The sequence below is a fragment of the Corvus brachyrhynchos genome, unplaced genomic scaffold, assembly GCF_000691975.1.
Source record: "Corvus brachyrhynchos isolate BGI_N302 unplaced genomic scaffold, ASM69197v1 scaffold101, whole genome shotgun sequence".
NCBI lineage: Eukaryota > Metazoa > Chordata > Aves > Passeriformes > Corvidae > Corvus > Corvus brachyrhynchos.
In genome coordinates this window covers 2,191,476-2,198,867 of record NW_008237239.1, presented here as the reverse complement: position 1 = coordinate 2,198,867, position 7,392 = coordinate 2,191,476, and positions in this window count along the sequence as shown.

The window sequence follows — 7,392 nt, the reverse complement described above, 5'->3', positions numbered from 1 at the left end:
AGACATCCAAGGCATGTCCCAGCCGGGCATTGACACCGGTGACCTCGTGTCTGCCTGATCAGCAGGGAGAGCACTGAGGAGCTCCATGGGCCCAGCAGGCAGAGGAGAGCAGGCAGTGGTCCACTCCCTCCACATCCCACCCCAACTCTTCCCTTGGCTCTGACTTGTTGTGAATCTGAGTGCTGAAAGTCTGCAGCATCCGTGGCCAGGATCAACTGAGAGGAATGTAATTAAAACAGCCAGTGTAGGCCTGCATTGTGGCAATGGGCAGGTGGCTGGAGATACCTTCTCTGCCCCAACTCCACAGCCAGTGACACGCTTGGGAAGGAGTCCTTCTGCAGAGAAGCCTGGTGGCTGCAGAGCCAAGTGCTGCTCGCTAACAGAGCCTTTCCAATCTCCCTGAGTGCCTCTGGTCTTTGCCAACCTCTTCCTCGAATTCCATGGAATTACAGGTCCAACAGCAGGCTGGAACAGCCATACCAGAGACCAGTAGCCATCTAAGATGATGCGGACCCATAACTCTGGGTTAAAATCTTGATTAGCATCAGCTGCATTCCTTTTTGTGGTGATCCTGTGATCCACAACTGGTGCACACTTCATGTTTTGAACACCACCTTCTAAATATCTGTATTAATGCCTGCTTGTCCTCCTTCACGCTCTGCTTTGTGGTCACTGTGCTCGGACATGCAATACAGGCATTGCCCAGCACAGGGATTCAAGCTTGATTAGCAGCAACAAAAGCTCTGTTAATACAACCAGATAATGATGCCATCCTAACCCCTTCGATCTGGAGGAGCCAGACCCACAGGAAAGTACCCTTGTCCTCCTGATCACTGCACAAGCTCAACAACATCACCTGTGGTGCCACTGGAGCCAGACTGACCGGCACATTTCCCTGCTACCATGCTCCTTCAGCTGTAATAACACTCCAGTGGAAAAATTATGGATGCACTTTGCCAGGTGCCTGTGTTTGCAGCGATGGATTCTGCATCTGGTTATTAACCTCTTGCAAAAGCTCAGTGTTATCTTGCATGGAAGTAATATGAAGTTAAACAGCTGTTGATAACTTATCTCCCATTATCCACAACTTCATTCAAGGCCAATATTTACTCACATCCCAGAAGCATTGCTGTATTCCCAATGGCACTGTTTGTGGAGTCAAATGAGAGCAATTTTTAATAGGTCTTAGGTATTTAGAGGGCCATGTTACCCAAGTGCCTCCTAATCCTGAATGTGAGACACAAGAAAACTCTGCAGGAGTACAAGGCCTGGACACGGTGCACGATCTGCAGAGGAAACCTAATCTGGAGGAAGAAACCTCACTGGGGGAGGAAACCCAGCTTGGGGAGCATCTCCTGCAGGTACACAGGTGCTGGCCCAAATTTCCCACCTCCTGCATTCTGCACCAACCACTTGCCATGCTGCTGTTTCTCATCCTTCCTCCCTCAGAAGGCAGATCAGCCATAGGCTAGCAGGTACCAAAAGGTCCCAGCCGTCAGTGTGACCCTTTCCCTTCCCTTTTTCATCCTCTAATTCAATCAAGGGATCAGAAGAGACATCCCCTGCCACTTCACTCCATCATTCAGACTACTGTAGGTAGGCTACTCTTAGCTGAAAAAAGTAATTCTCTGGGCTTTCACTGTGGACACTGCCAGGAGTGTGTCAGTGGTTTGCTTCGTGGTATTTTTCCAGGGAGTCCATTCTCTTCTTTATTACTTTTACTGATGCTATAACAGTATGGCAAAGCCTTAGGCAGACTGAGACCCTGCTGTGCTGGACATGGCAGAAGCAGAATTTGCAGAGAGCAGAATTTGCATCCGAAAAAATAAGATCCCTGCAGTATAACTTTTCCCACCTCTATCAAAAGGACTGGGGTGGAGACTGCACATTCTGGGAGGAGTTCCCAAGCACTTCCCATCTGCACAGGAGCTCCCATGCACACAGCTCCTGCTGTTCCTACCTCAAGTTATCAGGTGTGAAGGCAGTTTCCCCATGAGCTACACAGCCTGGGCTCCACTCACGACCTCTCCTCTCCTCCACACCACCACTGGTCCACACTGTAATGAGTAATTAGACCTTGGCGACCACTGGGCTGTTTTACGATGCCACTGGAGTTGGTGGAGTCAGCAGAGCTGAACCCCTGATCTGTAAACAAGTGGCAGCCCTTGGAATGGCCAAGGACTGGCAAGAGACCACAGTTAATGCTAAGTCTAAGCTGCAAGTGGCAGGTACATTTTAAGTGTGTCCCCTGACTCAGTACCCAGCTGTGGTGAGTTTATAGCCTTTGATATTGTTACATTAATCATAAGGAATCTCCCAGTTCCTTGGAAACACAGCGACAAGCTCTCCAGGGCTGGTTTCAGTGGTTTTATTCCTAGGTAATAGCCCTCTCCCTCAGTTATAGCTATGTCTAGACACATAGTGAGGAAAGTGCTATAAACATTTGATGGAAAAACCCTGTCTACCTCCTAATTCCTGCATTTCACATCCCGACCGTGCACTGAGTACATGGTTGTAAAGTCTGTGCTCACACACCTTCCCATGCCACCAGCCCTGTGCGACAGCAGCTTGCTGTCCCTGGCACGGGAACACACAGCTGGCCCAGCCCAGAGGGTTCCCAGGGGCAGGAGGCTGTTTGCTCAAGTCCTACAGTCTGCCTCAAGAAAATGGCCAGGTGGGAAGGCAAGAAGGAAGAGGTGCTGCAAATCCCCTTGGGAAGCTGCAGCAGGAGCAGCACTGCTCCTCGTGGCATTTCTCAGCACTGCCCTTCCAAGCACTCTGACCAGGCAGGACAGTGTGAAGGGGGAGAAATCAAACTCACACACAAACAAGAGGAAAGAGAGGACGTGTCTATTCCTTTGGGGAGGAACACTAATTCATTATCAATCAAAACCAAGAAAATTAACATAATGGGATGAAATCCTATCATGTTCAAGGCCTCTATGAAAGTCAAAAAAGCGTTTACTAAGTTTAAAGACTGTGTTTAATGCACCCATAATTCCAGTGGCACCGTTCCAGTTATACTGGAACTCTGGGGACTCTGACTACCTATTTTACATCTCCCCGGGTGCTTGAAATAACTGAGGCCTCTGAGGAGGATGAGAGTGGCCAGGGTGAGTACATGCTGAAGCCTGGGGTTGACCCATTGTCACCTGGCACACATCACAGGGAAGGAGAATTCAATCACAGCCCCGTGGCTGTGATGTTGACCAGGACCAAGCACACAGGGAAAGGGGCTTGGGAAGGCGCTGATAAGCAACATCACACCTCAGCCATGGAATCATAGAAGCATAGAATCATTTAGACTGGAAAAAGCTGCTAAGATTGTAGAGTCCAACCACTAACCTGACACTGCCAAATTCACCACTATGAAGTCCCTAAGAGCCACATCTACACATCTTTTAAATCCCTCCAGGATGGTGACTCAACCACTTCCCTGGGCAGCTGTTCCAATGCTTGACAATCCTTTCCATGAAGAAGTTCTCCCTAATATCCAACCCAAACCTCCCCTAGCAAACCTTGAGGCCATTTGCTCTTGCCCTGTCACTTATTACCTGGAAGAACTGGGCAACTCCCACCTTTTCACACCCTCTTTTCAGGTGGTTGTAGAGAGCCATAAGGTCCCCCCTGAGCCTCCCTTTCTCCAGGCTGAGCCCCGCAATTCCCTCAGCTGGTCCTCATCAGACTTGTGCTCCAGACCCTTCATCAGCTTTGCTGCTCTTCTCTGGACTTGCTCCAGCACCTCAATGTCCTTCTTCAAGTGAGTGGCCCAAAAATGAATCCAGACAAAGCAGAGAGGCAGTCAGGGACCGATGGTGAGTGAGCCAGTGACCTGCCTGGGGTGACTCTCCTGCCGGCAAAGGTGGTGATGCCAGTTGTTGTTGATTATTTTTCAGCTCTTGTGTGCATGCACTGCACAGCACTTGGAGCCTTCAAGATAAAAGGTACTTTCACCAGCACTTCAGTGGCTTGTTTCCTATTATAGGTCTGGTTTTGACACTCCCCCACCCTCTTATCTAACTTTCTCTACAAAGCTTTTCTCACTTTTTCATGTCTCTTCTGTGGTCCCTAGCCAGGGAAAAAGCATAACAACAAAAACAATACCAAAACCGTATTTATTTCCTTTTTGGAAAGCTTGAGTTTAGTCAGACAGTGATCTGGAGACAGGAGACTTTCATAAAGGTGATTCTATAACAAAGAAATATGCATACTTTGCTGTAAACTCCTCTCTTCAAAATGGCTTGGTACTTAAGGAAAAAAGGCCTTTGTTTTGTCTTTTTTTATTTTTAACGAGCCGAGTGAATGTTTTAATTAAGTTGGATAGAAATTTTCACAGTTTCTTGATGTGAAAATGTGAGCCTGTAAGAGTCGCTTTTGATGCTTGAGTTACGTTTTAAACACTTGATGAGTCCTGCAGAGCTGTTAATCCTTTTAGCATAGCTAATAGCTGTTGCTGGAGTGCTCCTGAAATCCTGTTTTGTTTGTGTCTTCTGGGCTGGAGGCTCCCTCCGGAATGGCAGCAGTCCACCCTGGAGCTGTTTGCAGGAGCCCCCCACACCACTGAGGACACTTGAGAACCCCAGGGCTCGTGAATCTTTGATGGGAGCCACAGGAGTCTTCCCGGAGTCGTGCCAGGGGGAGGTCAGAGGAATTTATGAGCCCCCCTTCTCCCCATCACCCTTCTGGATGGGTCACCTGCATGAAATGGTGCAGCAGGAGCTCAGGAATGGCGCCCCGACCCTGCACTCAATAGTGGAGCACAGACCGCAGTCTGTGTGTGCCATCCCCTGCTGTGTTCAGTGTTGCTACCTTAAAATAAGGCTTTTCATTATCAAATATTTTGAGTTCAGCTCTCTCCAGATTTGGCAAGCCACCCCACACCTTGTAAACAGGCTTTCCTCTGCTCTCTAGCTCTGGATTTGCTTGAAGGATAGGTAGCAAACGGACTTTGGGGAAATGCAAATGCCTTCCACAAAGGATGCTGCAGGGAGAGATGAAAGCCAACTCCATTTGCATTAGTTCTGTAACTGGATGTTTTCCCTCTCCCGTTTAGACTGTAGTTCACACACACACATTTTTGCCACTAAGCTATTTGTTGTCAGCTGCTCCTCCCAGGAGTTTTGAAGAAATCCCCATTTACACACAAAGTTACTTGTCAGGGCACCAGCAGTGAGCTGCACAGGTAAAAGGAGCACCCCAGGAGCTGGGATTCAGCAGAGCCCTGCCATGGCCTTTTGGGCCAGTGCCACCTTGCTCTGTACCCCTGTGCACAAAGGAGGACACCCCGAGCCTGCAGCAGGACCTGCCGGACCCTCCTGCCACCACCCCCAGGCAGCATTACTGTCAGGATAGCTACAACAAAACCAGCAGGTTGATGAGCTCCAACCCCATGCACAGGACGTACTTTTAGGTGTCCCACAGCAAAATAGCAATCCATCTGTTAAAACACAAAAGCAGACACGGGAAAGCACTCTCTCTCTGGGTCCATGTGCTAAAGAACAGAGTAAGCAGGGCTGTCTCCCAGGTGGGTGTGTGTACACAGCACTCCTGGGGATGGGTATTCATCCCACTGTTGCTGCTGTGCCTCCACAGCAAGGGCCCAGAATCTCCACCGGGTTTCCTCTGAAGAGCTCCTTGGAGAGCCTGCAGTGCCCAGCAAGGCACCCAGAGCTGGATGAGGACACAGGGAAGCAGCACTGGGGACTCAGCGCCAGACTAGAGCTCCAGCTGAGACGCTGTGCCAAGCCATGCTCACTTCCTCAGCACATCACTCTGAGACCCTCCTCCACCATTTGCACGGATTTTTGTATATATTTCCCTTATTATCCTTTAAAGGGAGCAGGGGAAACCTCTCTGGCAGCAACCAGAGGAGTTTAAGAGCAGTTATGCTCAGGCAGCCTTTGAAGCCACTGAGGTAAATGGGATGGGGCTGGAGATCCTAATACTGCTAGCGTCCTAACCAGAGGCATTTCTGGCTTAAACAGGCAGCCAAACATCTGTTTTCATTCTGACAGCAAGAGTCTTGCACTGGGAAACAGATAAAAACCCAGGGAAACCGATAAAAGTCTGGTTTATATTCAGCCCCGTCTACTGTTGGTTGCGGCAAAACCCATAGAGAGCCCTAAAACTGCAGAATCTGTGCTTATTTCACCTTATGTCAGTGATGCTTGGGAGAAGGGGATTTCTGGAGGAGGATTTTTGCACACAGCAATCAGACTCTTGTACTCACATCCATTGTTGCAGATAAACCCAGGGCACCCTTTGCCACACAACAGGCACCTGGGGGAAGCCCAGTGCCACCTGTGATCTGTAGCCACAGGGTGGGCACCCCGCAGCCAGGATGCAGCCCAACTCAGCATCAGTGCTGGCACAGCAAGGAGCTGCGCAGGACCCGTGGGGCACAGCAAGCCTGGGAGATGTGGAGGAGATTGTACTGGGACTGTGGGCATTACTGCGGGCCTCTGTGAAGGGGGCTCACAACTAGAGGCATCCAAATTCCTGGCATAAATCACCACGGGACACCTAAAACCTCGTGCCAGCTGCCTGGCTGCCCAACGAGAAGTGTGACAACGGCATGTCCAGAGCGAGGACTCCAGATCTGACATCTCTCCAGAGCAGGAGCACAGGACCGGGCTCCCCAGGAGATGCGCTGGGCTGAGCACACCTTCCCTTTCGCAAGGCAGAGCCACAGATCGATGCCCCCACGCCCATGGGAAGTCACAGCTCAGCCGCACAGCCCGTCTGCACGACCGATGGCGACAGTCTGCCACCGTGCAGGGAAAAGAGGGAAGAGGCTGCAAACAGGGATCTTCCACGCACAGGGAAGCACCCCGGTAAAATCCGCCCCCGACAGCAGCGGCAAGGCAGGACGCCCAGCAGTACCCACGTCCCCTGGTGCACATCAGGGGCGCAGGTGGGCAGCGCCCCTGCCACCGGGCTAGGAGAGGGAAAGTCTCGCTCAGAACATGTTCGGCACTCTCAGGGAAACCTGCCCCCTCCTCACGGCCCCGGCTGTGCCACCTCGCCCATGGGCTATGTCCCCTCTCCCACACTCGCATTCTGAGGTCGACTGCAAAGGAGATGTGTTTCCAAGGTGGAAACGGGAGCATCCCGAGCCTCCCCAACACTTAGCCCTGCCAGGAGGCTGGAAGGACTCCCCGTTCCCTGCGGAGAACCGAGCTCCAGCACGATGCTCATCCTCCAGCCAAGGCCTAGCGGGGAGCATCCCCGGGAGCGGGACGGACCCCGTGGGGCGAGACACCCGCACCCTGAGCAGCGGCAGGCTCTGGGCATGCCCTTCGGGGCTCCCCCGTCCCACGGGTCCCTCTCGGAGCTCCCACCCCGAGGCCAGGTTCCCCGAAGCCAAGTTTGGTCCAAGAGCAACAGAAGCTT